The sequence below is a fragment of the Pleurodeles waltl genome, chromosome 12, assembly GCF_031143425.1.
Source record: "Pleurodeles waltl isolate 20211129_DDA chromosome 12, aPleWal1.hap1.20221129, whole genome shotgun sequence".
NCBI classification, from domain to species: Eukaryota; Metazoa; Chordata; class Amphibia; order Caudata; family Salamandridae; genus Pleurodeles; species Pleurodeles waltl.
The window spans coordinates 188,786,426-188,804,971 of NC_090451.1; the positions used below are offsets into that span (position 1 = coordinate 188,786,426).

The 18,546-nt window shown below is 48.1% G+C and overlaps 1 protein-coding gene across 1 annotated transcript in view; it reads right to left on the bottom strand.

The window, feature by feature from the left end:
- Window positions 1–13,587, bottom strand: part of LOC138267564 (solute carrier family 66 member 2-like) — a 244,558-nt gene extending 230,971 nt beyond the window's left edge. The window contains exon 1 of the mRNA XM_069216616.1: window positions 13,406–13,587. The gene's annotated coding sequence lies outside the window, so the exon portion shown is untranslated. The remainder of the gene's footprint in view (window positions 1–13,405) is intronic.
- Window positions 13,588–18,546: the final 4,959 nt, after the last annotated feature.

The window sequence follows — 18,546 nt, forward strand, 5'->3', positions numbered from 1 at the left end:
TGTTCTCAAAGGCCTTTGAAGCCATTCCACTGACCAGCGTATATCACCTGTGTGATTGCTTCCAGACGATTCAATTGTACAACGCATTACCTAACAGTGACACCAAAACATGTATTCAATGTCCATTCCATTGAGCAAAATGCTCATTCATTAATCAAGCTATCTTTCTGGCACTCTTTTTTTAAATTCTTAGCATGCTGAGGCATCACTAAAGTGCCAATAATGTGTTTGAGAATAATTATGTAAATTTAACTGTCACCTATTATACTCCTGGATCTTCTACACACAGAAGGTACAGGTACTGAAGCCTTCTGTACACAACCACACTGAGGGCTTTTTAGGTTGAGCCTGCAGGCAGTGTGCATGCGCTTTCGCTTGGTGACAATCTATTGTATCTAAAACTAAAAAACCTATAAACAGGGGCTTTTAACCCATCCAATTCTTTTAATTTGCTGGCATCATTATCACTCTTCTTTGCTGCATTCTAATTCAGCAGTGCATGAAAAGCTGCCACTCCCTTGTCTTTGTGTGGAGCATGAACCAAGTACAGATTGATTTACCTTAATTAGAGTCTGTCCACTTTCATTGAGATACTACTTCTCTTTTTAAAAAGTGTGAACTCAACCTGACCAGAATGTATTGGGGTGCTTTACCTGAGCACCAGTGCCATCACACAAGTTCACATTCTGCACTCAGATTGAGGTACTTTTTACGACTTGTCAACCTCAAAGTTACATGGAATATCTGTAGCAATTGTTTTTTCTGTTTTATATAGCACAAACTTGGACACTTTACATGAGTACCAGCTACACTGCACGAGGAGACATTCACATTTAGGCATGAGAGATTAAGTGATTTGCCCAGGATGTTGAGCCAATGCCAATACCCAAGCATGCTTCCCCACTTCCATGTTCTGCAGCTCTGGTCATAATGCCCCATCCCCTCCCCGTTCACTTTTACAACCAGGTGCGTAACAAACTGCAGGGCTTTTGACAAGTGGTGCCTCAGACCCACTAAGCCAGTTCTGAGTAAGGGAAGGAACATGTACTGTATACATGAGGGGTTCTTAGGCATTTTACATTTCCATTTTAATGGGTGGTTTGGTCTAATAGGCCTACACTGCCTTTTAATTGTGGTCCAACATTTTTAGTATCACAAAACTAAATGGAGTACACGCATCTTTTCTTCTCCCAGTGACTACTGGGTGCAGTTGAAGGGGCCACTTTCAGACCCTCCCAGCTCGCACTCAGAGAATTATTACGCATTCCAAGGCCAGCCACACGCCCACCACACTCTGGCATCTCTCAGCACCCACAGTTCTCATCTTTCTAAAGGTGGAAGCTCACGTCTGGGGCAACAGTTGATTAGGATTGGAAACAAGGCCAGACTGGCCGGACTAGGCATCAGGCATTTCCCCGGGAGGCTGGATGGGTAGGGGGTCACTTTTGATACTGGGGGGATGGTTTTGTAGTAGTGCAGCAGTCTTATAAGCACTGCAGAGTTCCTTGTATATTCAACAATTTTCAGGCAACAATAAAAGTGCCAAGATAACTCTGGTGATTAATGTACCTGCTGTTGTGTCTAGTGGCAGTTTTGACTCATCTATGGTAGTGCAGGGGGTTAATATGCCTGCTGCAAAGAACGTGTACTATGCATATCACAGAACAGTATTTTATGTGCAATGCTCAGTGGGATACTGCTTTTTGCCACAGAGAATGTTTTTGTTACTGTGCAGTTCAAAAGTTACAATCATAATCTAGCACAGTGAGCTATGGACTGCCATCAAAGAGCAGCATGCAATCTGCATGGTACAGTTTAGAAAGTTATGTTTTTCCCAGTCTTTGATTATCTTAGTTTTGCTAAAAAAGGGTTTGTTTGGGTAGAAATAAATTGTTATTAGTAAAGTCAACCCTAACCACTGTAATCCCCAGACCAAGCACTTTAAAAAAATGCCTACCAGTATGAACGATATGTGAATCCTACACCATGTAGTCTCCTTTGACTTATGTAACATTTTCTGAACACTGATTTACATACGTATGATTCATTGTCTCTGTATGTGTTATCTAAAGTGGTCCAAGACCCTGCCCTGGTAAGAGAGGTTCTATAAAGCAAATGAAATACATGTGAGAGAGAGGATATGGAGAGATGAGAGGCACTGTTAGAGGGTGATGATGAAGGAATCATTGAAGAGCCCCAAAAAGATTGCCATATCCTGGTGCACTGTAAGGTTATCATTTACTTTGTTTTAAAAATTAATACAATTGAATATATAATGAAAAATGTGTTGTAGAATGCATCAACATTTTTGCCATTCTTTCCCAAATCTTCTTGGGAGAAGAACCCCCCAAATCCCATTGGAGCAGTCAGGCTTGCTTGCTATGCACCCTATGGGGCTGGTCTGACTAAATTTGCCAGAGCTGCTTTCGGTTCCCAGTCCGGCCCTAGTTGAAACCTACAGTGAGATTGGGAAATGTCCTTTTCTGAAGCTCCATGAGATAGATGTAAGAAATGAAGATGTCTTTATAAAAAGTACAGTACTAACAAATGTTGAAATGTACCCTTTACAGTGAATGCAGTATTGCAATATTTCATTAACACTAGCAGGAAACTTGTAATGTAAAGAAATAGTAGCCATGCATCAAAGGTAAGATAACTTCCACTGTATTGTTTGAACAGGTAATCCAGTATTCCATTGTAAGAGGCTCGCCTGGTTTGTACTGGGTACCTAAGGTACTTACACCTTATACCAGGTCCAGTTATCCCTTACTAGTGAAATGTAGGCAGTGTTCTAGCAGCTTAGGCTGTCTAGAGGTAGCTGTAGCAGAGCAGCTTAGGCTGAACTAGGAGGCATGCAAAGCTCCTGCAATACCACTATAGTTACACAATACTTATACACAATAAAAGACAATACTCAGTGTTACCAAAAATAAAGGTACTTTATGTTAGTGACACAATGCCAAAAATATCTTAGAGGCAATACTCCTTCTGGAGGTAAGTATTATACACAATATATACACTAGAGACCGAAATCAGGTAAGTAAACAGTCATAGAATAGTGCAAACAGTAGAAAATACAATAGATTGCAATGGGCCTAGGGGGAACACAAACCATATACTAAAATAGTAGAATGTGAATGTTGAATTCCCCCCTAGGCAAGTGTAGTGTGTAGAGGAGCACTGGGAGTGTAGGAAAACACCAAAGGTAAGTAAATTACCCCACCCCAGAGCCCAGGAAAGCAGGCATAAAGTACAGCAGGTTTCCTCAGGACACACTACAAGTCGTGATAAAGGATTTTGCAAGAAGCAAGCAAGACTACAAGCAACAAACAGTGGATTCCTGAACCTGAAGACATGTGGAGAGAGGAGACCAAGTCCAGAAGTCGAAGAAGAGTCCAGGAAGGAGAGGAACACCTGCCAAAGTATAAGAAGGTGCAAAAGTGGATTCTCTGGTCAGAAGAAAAGTATGGAAGAGCACCAAAGAAGATGACTGTGGTTCCTGCATGGTGCAGGACATGTCCCACGTTGAGTTGTTGGATGCAGGCTGTTTGTGTCACTGGATTCTGCCAACAAGCCTTGGTTCAAACAAATACACGGTTTGCGTCAAAAAGGAGGTGCCTGGACCCAGGAGGGACCTGGGGGTCTTAACTCAGACTGAGTAGACAGAGGGGGCTCTCAGCACTTCAGAGAGCCCTCAGAAGACCAGGCAGTACCCACGGGAGTCCCAGAACACAGGGAAAAGGAAAATTGCAAAGTGTGGTCGTGGCAGCATGCTGCTGGAGAACAAATCAGAGAGCTGTGCGTCGCAGGATGGCGTGCTGGGAACCTGGGCTACACTGTGCATGAAGGACTCTTGGAAGAAGTGCACAGAAGCCCAAGGAGGTGCAGAAGACGTGGTGAACAGGGGTACTGTCGCAGCACGGGGAGGCAAGCTTTTACCTCCACCAAATTTGGACAGCTGGACCTTTGGATAGTCTGTGTCACTTTGGTCCACCACCTGTGTTCCAGAGAGCACGCTTGTCATCAGGAGAGGAATCCCAGAGTACCCGTTACCGTCACAGAAGGGTGCCTGCAGAAGCAGGGAAGTCACGCCGTCACTCCACTGGAGATTCCTTCGGTTCTTCTGGTGCAGGTTGAAGACAGGCAGTCCTCAGAGCGTGCACACCCTGGAAACTGTTGCAAAAGCTGGCTGGAGCTGAAGTTGCAGGTCACAGGAGTTGTCCTGGAGACTTTGTTGCAGTTACAGCGGTTCCTGGAGCAGTCTGCGGTTGATCCGATGGTCAGAAGCTGAAGCAGAGGATGCAGAGGAGTCCTGGAGGAATCTTGCAAACCGAATCTGAGGAAACACCCAGAGGAGAGACCCTAAATAGCCTTGAGAGGGGATTGGCTACCTACCCAGGTATGCACCTATCAGAAGGGGTCTCTGACATCACCTGCTGGCACTGACCACTCAGAGGTCTCCAGAGGGTCCCCACACCTTGGAATCCAAGATGGCTAACGCGAGGGGCACTCTGGAGGAGCTCTGGGCACCACCCCTGGGGTGGTGATGGACAGGGAGTGGTCATTCCCCTTTCCTTTGTCCAGTTTCGCACCAGATCAGGGACTGGGGGGCCCTGAACCGATGTAGACTGGATTATGCAGGGAGGGCACCGTTTGTGCCCTTTAAAGCATTTCTAGAGGCTCTGGGAGGCTACCCTTCCCAAGCCTGTAACACCTATTTGCAAAGGGAGAGGGTGTAACACCCTCCCCCCAAAGGAAATGCATTGTTCTGCCTTCCTGGGATTGAGCTACTCAGTCCCCAGGAGGGTGGAAACCTGTCTGTGAGGTGGCAGCAGCTGGGGCTGCAGTGGAAACCTCAGAGAGCTGGTTTGGAAGTACTGGGGGTCCAAGGTGGAGCCCCCAGGGTGCATGGGATTGGCCCCCCAATACCAGATTTGGACTGGGGGGACAAAAGCATGATCTTAGACACCTTACATGGGCATGTTTGGAGTTACCATTGTGTAAATGTAAATTTCGCACTACTCACCTGTTAGGGTCTCAAGGCACTGTACACATACCGCTGTGGAACCCCTCATGGCTTTTTCCCTGTGAGGCACCCACTCCTGGGCAACCCCCAAGGTGAAGCCAGGCATCCAAGTGCTGTCAGAGCCGTTGTGGAGATTAAGCAAGCTATTGCCCCGAGTTACAGAGGGGGACTCATTAATTAGATTAGGCATTGAGGCAAGAATGATCTGGTCTAAGGGAATTGAGCCCAAGACCCACCGAGGTGGGAATTGAACCCTGGTCCTGGCCCAGATCTCTGCATCAGGGTCTGCTGCTCTAACCATTGTACCACACTTCTCCAATGGAGTTACCGTTCTGGAGCTACATATATGTATTGACATATATGTAGTACAAGCTTATAATGGTGTCCCCGTTCTCACGAAGTCTGGGGAATTGGCCCTGGACAATGTGGGGGCACCTTTGCTAGTGGAAGGGTGCCCTCACACACAGTAACTTTGCACCTAGCTTTCAGTAAATGAAGATTAGACATATAGGTGACTTATAAGTTACTTTAGTGCAGTGATAATGGCTGTGAAATAGTGTGTGCACTATTTCACTCAGGCTGCAGTGGCAGTCCTGGTGAAAGGATTGTATGAGAGCTCCTTATGGGTGGCAAAAGAAATGCTGCAGCCCATAAGGGTCTCCTGGAACCTCAATGCCCTGGGTACCTAGGTACCATATAATAGGGACTTATAAGGGGAGCAGTGTGCCAATCAGAATTGGAATATGGAGTCACTAAAATGTAGTGACAAATTTGGTAAGTAGAGAGAGCATAAGCAGTGGAGTTCTGGTTAGCAGAACATCTGATACACAGTTAAGCATACTGACAACACACATAGGCCACAAACTATGAGCACCAGGGACATGGCTAGCAGGATCCCAGTGAGACAGGCAAAACACACTGACAAACAGGCAGAAATTGGGGGTAACATTCCAAGAAAGATGGTACTTTCCTACATCCATTAGTTCACCCATCCACACACCCATTCATCCATCCATCCAATTCATCCACCCACCCATCATACCAACCCACTCAACTCCATCCGCTACACATCACCCATCCATTTATCACTCAGCCACTCTCCACATTCATCTGTCTATTCAAAGCCAATCCAACCCAACTAACTCATCAGTTCACATCACTTACTTATCCCTCAATCCATCCATTCACACGTTCACACGCTGATTCATTAATTCCTATACCCATCCATTTGAAAACTAACCCTAATCCATCCACTAACCATCATCCAATCAATCAATCAATCATAGTATTTATAAAGCGCGCTATGTACCCGTCAGGGTTTCGAGGCGCTGAGAGGGGGGGGGGGGGAGCGCTGCTGATTTAGCGGTCGAAGAGCCAGGTCTTGAGGAGCCTTCTGAATGCGAGGAGGTCCTGGGTCTGGCGAAGAGATGTGGGGAGAGAGTTCCAGGTCTTGGCGGCGAGGAAGGAGAAGGATCTGCCGCCGGATGTCTTGCGCTGGATTCGGGGTACGATGGCGAGGGCGAGGTTGGCGGATCGGAGTTGACGTGTTGGAGTGTAGAAGTTCAGTCTGGTGTTGAGGTAGGAGGGTCCGGTGTTGTGAAGTGCCTTGTGAGCGTGGGTCAGGAGTTTAAAGGTGATCCTCTTGTCTACCGGGAGCCAGTGGAGTTCCTTTAGGTGAGGGGAGATGTGATTTCGGCGGGGTATGTCGAGGATCAGTCGGGCGGAGGCATTTTGGATGCGTTGGAGTCGTTTGATGTCTTTGGTTGGGATGCCTGTGTAGAGTGCGTTGCCGTAGTCAAGTCTGCTGCTGACGAGGGCTTGGGTCACCGTCTTTCTGGTTTCTGTTGGAATCCACTTGAAGATTCTGCGGAGCATTCGAAGGGTGTTGAAACAGGAGGAGGAGACGGCGCTGACCTGTTTGGACATGGTGAGGGCGGAGTCCAGGATGAAGCCGAGGTTTCTTGCGTGGCTGGCAGGGGTGGGCGGGGGTCCGAGGACGGAGGGCCACCATGAGTCGTTCCAGGCCGAGGGAGTGCGCCCGAGGATGAGGACTTCCGTCTTGTCGGAGTTGAGTTTCAGGCGACTGTTGTTCATCCAATCGGCGATGGATTTTAGTCCCTCGTGGAGGTTTGTTTTGGCGGTGAGCGGGTCTTTGGTCAGGGAGAGGACGAGCTGGGTGTCGTCGGCGTAAGAGATGATGCTGAGATGATGTTGGCGGGCCAGTTGAGCGAGGGGGGCCATGTAGACGTTGAACAACGTAGGGCTGAGGGAGGATCCTTGGGGGACGCCGCAGATGAGGTTGGTGGCTTTGGAGCGGAAAGGGGAGAGACGGACTCTCTGCGTTCTGTCGGAGAGGAAGGATGAGATCCAGTGGAGGGCTTTGTCTTGGATGCCGGCTACCTGGAGGCGGGTCAGTAGGGTGCGGTGGCAGACGGTGTCAAAGGCGGCTGATAGGTCGAGGAGGATGAGGGCTGAGGTTTCGCCGTTGTCCATCTGATGTCTGATGTCATCTGTGGCGGCGAGGAGAGCAGTCTCAGTGCTGTGGTTTCGTCTGAATCCGGATTGTTAGGGGTCCAGGATGGAATTGTCTTCGAGGAAGTGGGTGAGCTGAGTGTTGACGATCTTCTCGATGACTTTCGCTGGAAAAGGGAGGAGAGAGATCGGACGGAAGTTTTTGAGATCGTTGGGGTCGGCCTTGGGTTTTTTGAGGAGGGGTTGGATTTCTGCGTGTTTCCAGCTGTCCGGGAAGGTGGCAGAAGTGAAGGAGAGGTTGATGATCTTGCGGAGTTCGGGGGCGATGGTGGCGTTGGCTGAGTTGAAAACATGATGGGGGCAGGGGTCCGTGGGGGAGCCTGAGTGGATGGTGTTCATGGTTGTTATGGTTTCTGCCTTGTCCACGTGGGTCCAGGCGGTGAGGCGGCAGTCGCGGGAGGAGACGTCGGGGGTGGGGTCTGGCGGTGGACCGGTGTTGAAGCTGTCGTGGATGGTAGCGATTTTCTGGTGGAAGAAGGTGGAGAGGTCGTCGCAGAGTTTCTGGGAGGGCGGGATGTCGTTGGAGTTGACTTTTGGATTGGAGAGTTCCTTCACGATGCCGAAGAGTTCTTTGCAGTCGTGGGCGTTGTTGTTGATGCGTTCGGTGAAGTGGGCGCGCTTGGCGATGCGGATCCGTTGGTGGTGTTCGCGGTTGCCGTTTTTGAGGGCGACGAGGTTGTCGGGAGTGCGTTCTTGGATCCATTTCTTTTTGAGCTTCTGGCAGATGCTTTTGGAGGTGGTTAGATCGTCTGTGAACCAGGCCGGTTTTTTCTTTCCTTGGATGGCGGTGGGTTTCTTGAGAGGGGCAAGGGTGTTGGCGCAGTCGAGGATCCATTGATGGAGGTTGATGGCGGCTGTGCTCGGGTCGGTTGCGTCGGGTGGAAGGTTGTTGATGAGGGTGCTGGTCAGTTGGTCTTGGTTGACTTTGCCCCAGCGGCGGTGGGGAGGTAGCTGGATGCGGTGTTGCTCTGTGGTTTTCTTATAGGTGAAATGGACGCAGTGATGGTCGGTCCAGTGGAGTTCGGAGGTGTGGCTGAAGGAAACGTGGTTGCTTGAGGTGAAGAGGGGGTCAAGGGTGTGTCCGGCGATGTGGGTGGGCGTGTTGACTAGCTGACGGAGTCCGAGGTTGAGGAGGTTGGAGGTCAGTGATGCGGTGTTGACGTCGTTGGCATTTTCCAGATGGTAGTTCAGATATCCCAGGAGGATGTAATCCGGGGAAACGAGGGCGTGGGTGCTTGCAAGGTCGGCGATGGTGTCGCTGAAGGGGGCTCTTGGTCCTGGAGGGCGGTATATGAGGGTTCCTCTGAGGGTCGTGTTGGGGTCCGTGTGGATCTGGAAGTGGAGGTGTTCGGCTGTCCTGAGGGTGTCGTCCGAGTGGGTGTGGATTTTGAGGGTAGCTTTGTGAGCGATGGCTATTCCGCCGCCGATTCCGTTGGTTCAATCTCTTCTGGTGATTTTGTAGCCGTCCGGTATGGCGATGGCGATGTCCGGAGACGAGGAGTCGTTCCACCAGGTTTCGGTCAGGAAAGCCACGTCAGGAGCAGTGGTGTCGAGCAAATCCCAGAGCTCGATGGCGTGTTTTCGTGCGGAGCGGGTGTTGATGAGGATGCAGTTCAGGTGGTTGGGGTTGAATGTTTCAGTAGTTGGATTGGTCGTTCTGATGCAGGAGAATTTGCAGGTACGGCAGGAGAAGGGTCCTTTAGTGTGCTTCGGGGATGCCCGGTAGCATTCAGTGGAGGGGCCGGGATTGAAGGCGCGGAGTTCGTTGATCGAGTAGCGGATGCGGGGGCGCGAGGGCCAGGGGGTGTGGCGCTGGGCGCGGTCCAGGCGCGGACGGGCGCAGACGGGCTTGCCTCTGGCGCGCCTCCGGCGCGCCAGCGGCGCGGACGCGCAGCGCCAGCCATTAAGAAGGGAGGGGGGAGGGAGGAGCAGCTGGGAGGCGGGAGGCGGGAGGGAGCGGCAAATGGGGGCGCGAGGGGGGCGGGGCCGCAGGGAGGCAGCGGCAGGGAACGGGGAGCGCACAAGGGGCAAAAAACACTGAAAACGAGCAAAACTACAAGCAGTTACAATGAGAAAAATACAATCAGAAATACAATCAGAAATACAATAATGGCACAATACACGATCGGGGAGACAGCAATCAGGGGGGCACAAAGGGGGCAGAAGCGCCGGCGGCGAGGCGCTGAAAAAAAGAAAAAAGCCAAAAAACACTTACAGGACGGCGGAAGCGGCACACGGGTCAAGTGAGCCCACTAGCCACCAGGGATGAGGCGCAGGAGGATGCCTGCGGGTGGAGGAGGGCCTCGAACACGCAAACGGCAGCGTGCTCGTGGGACAGAGGCAGAAGGCAGCAGGTTGGTGCTGCGGTCGTGAAGGGCGAGCTCAGGACCTGAAACAGGTCCAACCATTTATCGTTCACCTATTCACTTCCTACATAAGATCAATTCTTCTATCCCAGCCTAAACCTATCAACCCACTTGTGCATCCATCTAGCCAAACCCAACCACACAAACTCATCTACTCACCACACTTAGTCCATACATCCACCCATACATCCATCCATCCTCATAGACCCATCCACACCTCATTGATTCTAACCATGTATTTATCTGTTCGCCCCAGACACTAACCTCCCCTCATCAAACCCATCTAGGCAGCCCACCCCATCTCAGGTTTGTCCTCTCCAACAGGCTCCCAAGCTACAGCTTGTCTATCCTGGGGAATACAGTCCATACTTGAGCCCAGGCTCTCTCACACACATGCACCCTTTTCCACATCTAACGCACCAGAGCGTGCTCCCAGGTTTGAAAGGTTTCCTGTTAAAGGAAGCTCTTCCTCCAGCCAGCCCAGCTCCATCCTGGTCTGTAATAGGGCTTAGCAGGAGCAACTAACAAAACAACCTGCTCTGAGCCTTATAGCTCTGATTGTCCGATTGTCTGACCAGGCGGGAGACAGTTCCTTCAAACTATCTCAATGCTAATTGCTTTTATAAAAACATAGACTCAATGGAGGGCGGTGAAGGGACCAGGTGCAAGGCTATGTGGAATTTAGAAATGTAACATTTCACAAGGTTGGGAAGTCTTCACACAGAGGATAGATACACTGTGATTAAATATACTATGAGAGAGCACATGATGAACAAAGTGGGTATTTGTTTAAACAGTGCTGTGGAAAGAGGTGTAAACGCACAACACTCATTAATGTCAGAGTTACTCATTTATTCACATTAGCACAAACCCCGCTGTGTTGGCTTCGCAGGGCCTAAGGCCAATTCACAATGTATCAATGCCCCTACGTATGGCTATCACATGCTGCCATTGCCCAGTGATGCACCCTGGCAGTAAAGAGGCCAGGCACTTGAGGCCTGGCTGACTCAAGAACCCCAGGTCAGTAGTTGATTGCTGCCTACTGATAGAAGCCTTGGCTACCCAGTGGCACATGTGAGGCATTTTTCTTTGGCACCTCAGGCAAAGTGGCATATTAAACCTGGTACTAGGCATGACAAATTGTGACCATTATGAATGTTCTAATCAATAACACCTGGTACCGGCTACCCTCCCACAACTGCTTCAGTGACTCATCAGACATTGAAAGCACTACATAAATAACCATGCCATAACTTACCATTCACAAGGGGTCAACAATTGTCTATATCGCTTTATATCCTTGAAATGATCAGGTAAGAGGCTACTTTGTAGGTTGTGCAAGGTAGAAAGAGTGTGGGTTTATATGAAGGTCTATGTGGAAAACATTAGTGAGAAGTGCAAGAGATTCGGAGGGCGCTTAAATCACATCTTGGCAAATTTGAGGCTTCAGTTAAGCATGGAGTAAAGCAGAGACATGTAAGGGAAATAGCCATCTTTGCTTGTTCTTACCATATTTAGGCAGTTGGTTAAGAGCAGAGTCACTGGAATTATGCAATTTAGCAGCTGTGGCGTTTTCCGCATAATAATGGATTTGCTGCATTTTCCACATATTCCATCATCTAATATATAATTTGCAGATTTTAGCTAAAAAAAAAAACCCAGCTAAAAATAACCAAAGTTACTAAAACCGCAGCAACATGTATTGCAACACTGTTGCAAGCCTATTGCAAAGGCTGGTTGACCTTCTTTCAGTTCCTTATTGCTGTAATTGGGTGTAAAACTGTTACTAACAGTGTGAAATCTGGACACAGCCACTGTTAACTTGTGTGACAACCATTGGCAAAGCCAATAGGGCTCGCCTATGTAAGATCCATTGGCTGTCTCAATGTTTTTGGACATGTTTTACAACATTGTGGCTGCTGTGCAGCATGGCTGAAGGAAACAGTCTTTACAATGCAGGTATTAATATGCAATGGCTTTACCATTGCATTCTTTACTATGCAATGCCTATACTACCCATTGTCTTTCCCATGCATGCCTTTACCACACACATGCCTTTACCACAAATGCCTTGGTAAAGCCAGGCGTGGTAAGGTCATGTGTTTTATAGTCATAGAACCTATGGCCGATAGTAAAAAAAAAAAAGAAAAATCGCTATGACACAGTTAACGCTGGCTGCGTCATAGTGCTTTTTTAAAAACTTTGTTTTCACTTTTTTGGGCATAAAAATAATTGTCAAAGCTAAAAAGTAGAGCTCTTTGGCCTTGTATACTTCTTTTGCCATATTGTACAGCAGCATGGTTGGTGGGGGGGGGGACGACTCTGCCAGTGTTGACTGCTTACTAGATTTTTTTCACTTTTAGCCAAGCTGCTGTTGTACACCATGGCTAAAAAAAACACTGTCATGGTCACTAGGTCTCCCATTGGCGAGACCAATTAGGTTTGCCTCCTGTTTCCCAATATGTTTTACACAAACACTTCCATCAAGGTTCACTTCCGGGATTCGGCAAAACACAGCTCAGAATAGCGTCCAAGAATGTCAGTACATGAAACATGTACGGAGAGGCGTGGTTATTCACTTGCAAAATTATGACTGCATTTGTAGAATTCTGAATTATTTATTCTCCAGAAATGACGAATAAACGATGTTTATAGATTGAATATATGTCTTGGAACAGCGCTTGTCTGCCATCCAGTAACTGCAGCTGGGACGCATTCATTGTGTTTATGAGTCTCAATATATTTACGTATGTATATGCCCTTGCATGTTTATATGCATGTGTATATTTAGCGTAGTTATGTCTATTTACATGTGGTTGCATAAGTAGATTGGTGCGGTGTGTGTTTCGTATACATGAATGTACTGTATTTGAATGGGCATATCCAAGCAAACGTGTCTATAAAAGTATGTGCGTATGTAAATTGGTATGCATGTATGTACATTTGTTCATGTACGTATAATTTTACATCAGCATATTTGAAGGTGCTCGTTTATACATAAATGTACATGTTTATATACAGGTAGCAATGTATGTATATGAGATTCAAGAACTCGTGTAAGAATACATCCATTTAAGTATATGAGCGCACACTTGCATAAGTACAGGTTTTAAATAGTGCAAAGGTGACAAACAATTATCTCTGTATATGCTGCTGGAGGTGCTGGGCAGTCTACAGGGCACCCGCTGTGCGCTAGTCCGTACCTCCCTGCTCACATGATGCCCGGCCCTTGCTGCTGTGCGGGAAGTTACACATTCCTACCCGCTGTGCCAGTCCTGAAATGCGGCACAGGAGGAGTTAATGATTTCCAGCCGCGGCAGGCAGGGGGCCAGCAGCCTCCTGGCAGCCCCCATCCAGACCCCTCTGCTGGGAATCACTCCCCGCGGGACAGCTGGTCCCGTGAGGGCTGCTCCACGTTTGCCCCCTCCGCCCCCTCTGCTGCAGGGGGTGGGGCCGCAGGGAGAGGACAGTCATCACTCACCTCCCTCTTGCTCTTCCTCACACCAGGGTGGTCCGATAGTAAAGCGGGGAGCTGCCAGCCGAGCCCGGACCCACGATCCCGCTCTGCCCAGAGAATGATTCCCCCGGTTATGCAGGAAAGTATTTGGCGGAGTCTGCAGAGTAAACAGGCAGGAGGCGCAGGGCTTCCTGCCCGGGATGGAATTACACACGGGCTGCATCCTGACTCCGAGCCAGCGACCTGAGGGGGCAGGGAGGGTCCGGGAGGCTGCGGCAGCGAGGAAATGCTGCCAAATGATTAGAACTGCACTGTGACTGAAGCGGCACGCGGAGCACTTATGTATTTAATGACCATCATAATGGCATCGGTATAGTGACATCACAAGTGCCATATCCGTTGGCTTCTACGGCAGCGGCTCTCGGCACTTAGCAAGTCGAGTTCTTACTAACTCGAGTTCTTACTAACTCGACTAAAGATGGCGGCGGTAAAGACACCCTGTCAAAGTAACAGATCCATACCAACTAAGGGGACAGGGACGATAAGGGGAGCAAGATACTCCCTCCCCTAATTAATTTCCACAAAAAGTATCTGGTCCATGACGTTATAGAACACGTTGTGTTTGAGAAATAACAGATCTAGACTGTTATCTATGTGATATGCTCTGGGACTTTTTCCTAAAAGGCCTTCACCCACCAAGGTGGCATGCTTTATCACTGGGCTTGATGAGTGCAGTACGTGCCTCCTGGAGCATTTTAAGGGGTTGTGTTATTTAATTAATTTATATTGGACGCTTTCTAAATGGTGTTAGAAATGGGGTCTGTAGTTGGCAGTGGTTTGCACCCTGTCCAAGTAGGGTCACCCACTCTAGTCAGGGTAAGGGAGTCACACAACCTACTCACTTCCTTGGTAGCTTGGCTTAAGCAGTCAGGCTTATCTCAGAGGCAATGTGTAAAGTATTTGTGTACACACACATACACACACAGTAAAAACACTATAAAATGACTCCACACCAGTTTAGAAAAATAACCAATATTTATCTGAATAGTACAAGACCAAAAGGACAAAAATCCAACATAAACAGGTAAAGATATCACTTTTTAAAAGTTGAAATGAGTCTTAATCCAGAGGAATCAATGGTTGTATCTTTTTTACACACAGTACCTGGAACAAAACAAAGATGATGTGGGCTGCAGAGGAGGTGAGGTGCTGGAAAAACAATGCAATGCATCGGTACCTTACTGCGCAGGGTAGGTGATGCGTCGATTCTCTCTTCGCAGGAGAGGTGATGCCTCAGTTCCCTACTGGCAGGGGAGGTGATGCGCTGGTTCTCTCCTCGCAGGAGAAGTGATGCATCAGTTTGTGGTCAAGCAGCCTTGGTTCTTTGCTGTGGTGGGAGATCGATGAGAAAGTATTGCCCAGGGACGATGAGTGGAAATATCCAGGCGCGCTGTGATGATGACACTACGGTGGAACAGGTGCTGCATCGGTCCTACAGGTGCTGCATCAATTCTTGCGCTGCAAGCCAGGCGGTGCACCACTTTTCAGATGCTGCACGTCGATGAGTGGATTTTCTTCCTCAGGACACTGGCTCCCACTTCCAAGTGCCCAGAGACTAGATCCGGCACCACTTGACAAGTCAGGACTCCTAGCAGAAGAGTCCAGGCCCTGGCAGATAAAGTCTTTGATGTCCGTAAGACTTCTAACAGGAGGGTAAGCTCAATTCGAGCCCTGGGAGAACCTTGGAAAGCAGGATGTAGAAAGCAAAGTCCAATCCTTTCACTTCCAGGTCAGAAGCAGCAAGCAGCAGGCCAGCACAACAAAGCAACAGGCAGATTGGCAGTCCCTCCTAGGACATTTAGCTCCTTTTCCTGGCAGAATGTCCTCAGTCCAGAAGAGTTTTAAAATTGTGGTTTTACAGGTCCAATACATATACACAGTTCTGCTTTGGAGGTAGGCAAACTTCAAAGGAAAGTCTTTGTAGTGCACATGACTCTGGCTGTCCTGGCCCCAGACACAGTCCAGGGGTGTTGGAGACTACTTTGTGTTAGGAAAGGCACAACCCTATTCAGGTGAAAGGGTCAGCTCCTCCCACCACTCTAGCCCAGGAAGACGCATCAGGATATGCTGGGCACACCTCAGCTTCCTTTGTGTAGCTGTCTAGAGTGAATTCACAAACAGCCTAACTGTCATCCAGACCGAGACGTGTATTCCACAACCAGGCAGAGGAACAGAATGTTTAAGCAAGAAAATGACCACTTTCCAAAAGTGGCATTTTCAAACTTACAATTTAAAAACCAAAGTCACCAATAGATGTATTTTTAAATTGTGAGCTCAGAAACCCCAAACTCCCTATCTCTATCTGCTCCCAATAGGAAATCACACATAAAATATATTTCAAGGAAATCTCCATGAGAGATGGGCCTTGCAATAGTGAAAAACGAATTTAGCAGTAATTCACTATCAGGACATGTAAAACATACCAGTACATGTCTCATCTTTTAAATGCATTGCACCCTGCCCATGGGGCTACCTTGGGCCAACCTTAGGGGTGACGTACATGTAGTAAAAGGGAAGGTTTGGGCCTGGCAAGTGGGTGTACTTGCCAGGTCGAACTGATAGTTTAAAATTGCACACATAGATACTGCAGTGGTCGGTCTGAGAAATGTTTACAGGGTTACGCATGAGGGTGGCACAATCAGTGCTACAGGCCCACTTGTAGTATTTGATTTTCAGGCCCTGGGCACACATAGTGCACTCTACTAGGGACTTACTGGTAAATCACATATTCCAAGCAAGGGTAAGCCAATTACCAATACAATATAAACAGATAACACTTGCACTTTAGCACTGGTCAGCAGTGGTAAAGTGCCCAGAGTCCTAAAGCCAGCAAAAACAAAATTCAGGACATGATCAAAAACAGGACGACAGAAGCCAAAAAGACAGGAAAAAACACACCAAGAGCTGACAAGTCTAACACATGCCCACCTCCCCCAGCTGAAAGTGGGGAGGACTGCCAAACTTATGGGAGTTCATATCACTAAGGTGGAAGAACCTGGATAGATCATCAGCACTGGTGTGTTCTGTGCCAGAGTGGTGTTCCACCATAAAGTCAATCCCTGTAGGGGGATGGACCACCTCAACAGTTTAGGATTCTCACCCCTGTCTGCATTAATCATCTGAGGGGCCTGTGGTCGATCTGAACCCAGAAATGTGTCCCAAACAAATAGGGTCTTAGCTTCTTCAGCACCCAGACCACAACAAAGGCTTCCCTTTATATTGCAATCCACCTCTGTTCCCAGGAAAGTAACCTTCTACTGACAAAGGATACAGGCTGATCTAGGCCCTCTTTGTTTAGCTGCGAGAGCACAGCTCAGCTTTTTGATGCCCCCCATATCTCCGCTTCACACCCTTCCTTACTTTTTAACAGGATTCCCATTCTGTTTGCTATCCTCCTCACATACTTTTACCGTAGGAAGAAGTGAGGGTTTGAAGTCAGCGTTAAGTTCACCAGCAGCAAGACACAAGCAGAAATACATTTTCATTTATACTCTCTGTTCATACTAACAAAACTAGTCTGTTTTTTCATTATTATATGCTTTTCCCCGCAAAGGTGAATTCCCTGTGTACCCTTGACTGCACCTGGGGACTGATATATTACAAAGTTAATATTTGCAAGGAATATCATGCTGTCGGTTCTAAGTATGCCCTTGTATCCTACCCTAGAGGTCAAGGTGGAGCAAGAATTGTGATCCCTCTTGTATGACCTACACTATATAAATCTTCCACGATATATTAAATGCATGAAGCATGCATTTCCCATTAAAGGATATGTGCTCAAACCTTACTGAACTAGTTATCAGTGATGGCTGTTAGTTTAGACCACTGTCTACATAGCAAACTGCCTTTCTCTGGGTACGCTATGAAAGTCAGTAAGAATGCTGTTTTGCTGGGTGGGTGACTTACAAATTCCCCCTTCCCCGACCTTCTAATTCCTCTTCCTCTTTGGTGTCCTTACACAGAAAAGGCTCACAATTTATTTACAGAAATGTAAACCCCAACAGGCCCCCCTCCTGACTTCTTTTTTATTAGAGTATATGGTAGAACTTATAACAAGGTAGTCATCTCTTACCTCCATGTTTTCTTAGTATGAGCACAATGTGCAAGTTTCCCCTCTTCTAAGAGGAGGCTCCCCCTACTGGAATAAAATATCAGAACAGGTCTGTGGTTCACCCACAACATCGCCCTTTATTTACATCAACACATTGGACTTCATTAGACATGTTCAAAAATTCCATCACAAAAAAACAAGAAATCTTTATCAGACACTCATTTGGGAGATAATAAAATGCCCGATGGAAGAAGGGTACACTAGGCGCAGAGACATATTTACATTTCCAAGCAATCATCAAGAACACATTGTCATGAAACCAGCTGTGCACATTGTGCCAGAAGGCACCAATTTGCACCATCCTCTGGGTTCCATCCAGGGCATCCATGCACAATCAGCAGAAGGCATTTGGCAAACAAACATTGGTACCCACTTTTCCCCCATCCCTCCATCACAGAGGGGTATTACTAATTGCAGGGCATCTCATTGGCCCCACCAGGGTACCTGAACACAGGTGCAGACCCCAAAACTTCCAAAACCAGGCATCGTGGGTAGGGCAAAAGAGTCTAGGACCATTGGCAGGTCTGTCCCCCCTCCCGCAAGCCTGGTGCCCACACGAATAACACCCCGCCTATGTGTCAGTCCAGTAAAAGTTTCTGAATTCTCAGTATGCACTGCTATTTTCCTGTCATGGACCACACCAATCAAGGGATGGGTGGGTAGGAAAAGATCGGTGCCAGTCCAAACTGTACTGGATGTACTGGAGGGGACAATAGAGATCGAACCAGGGGCGCACTGACTTAAACAGCCTCCCAAGCCTCCAGTGCGCCTTCAGATTACATCAGCGCACGACCTCTCAACAGCTGCACTTCCGGCTGCCAGTGCCAGGTGGGGCTCCTGCCCATGGCGCAACTAAGGGTGCTCCTCCTCGATGTGTGCGCACAAAGTGCAATCCACCCATCAGCTAGAAGAGGAGTTTCTCCCACAGGAGTAACCAAAAGTCAGAGCAAGTTTGTGGTTCACCCACGGCATAGCCCTTTATTCTCATCAACAC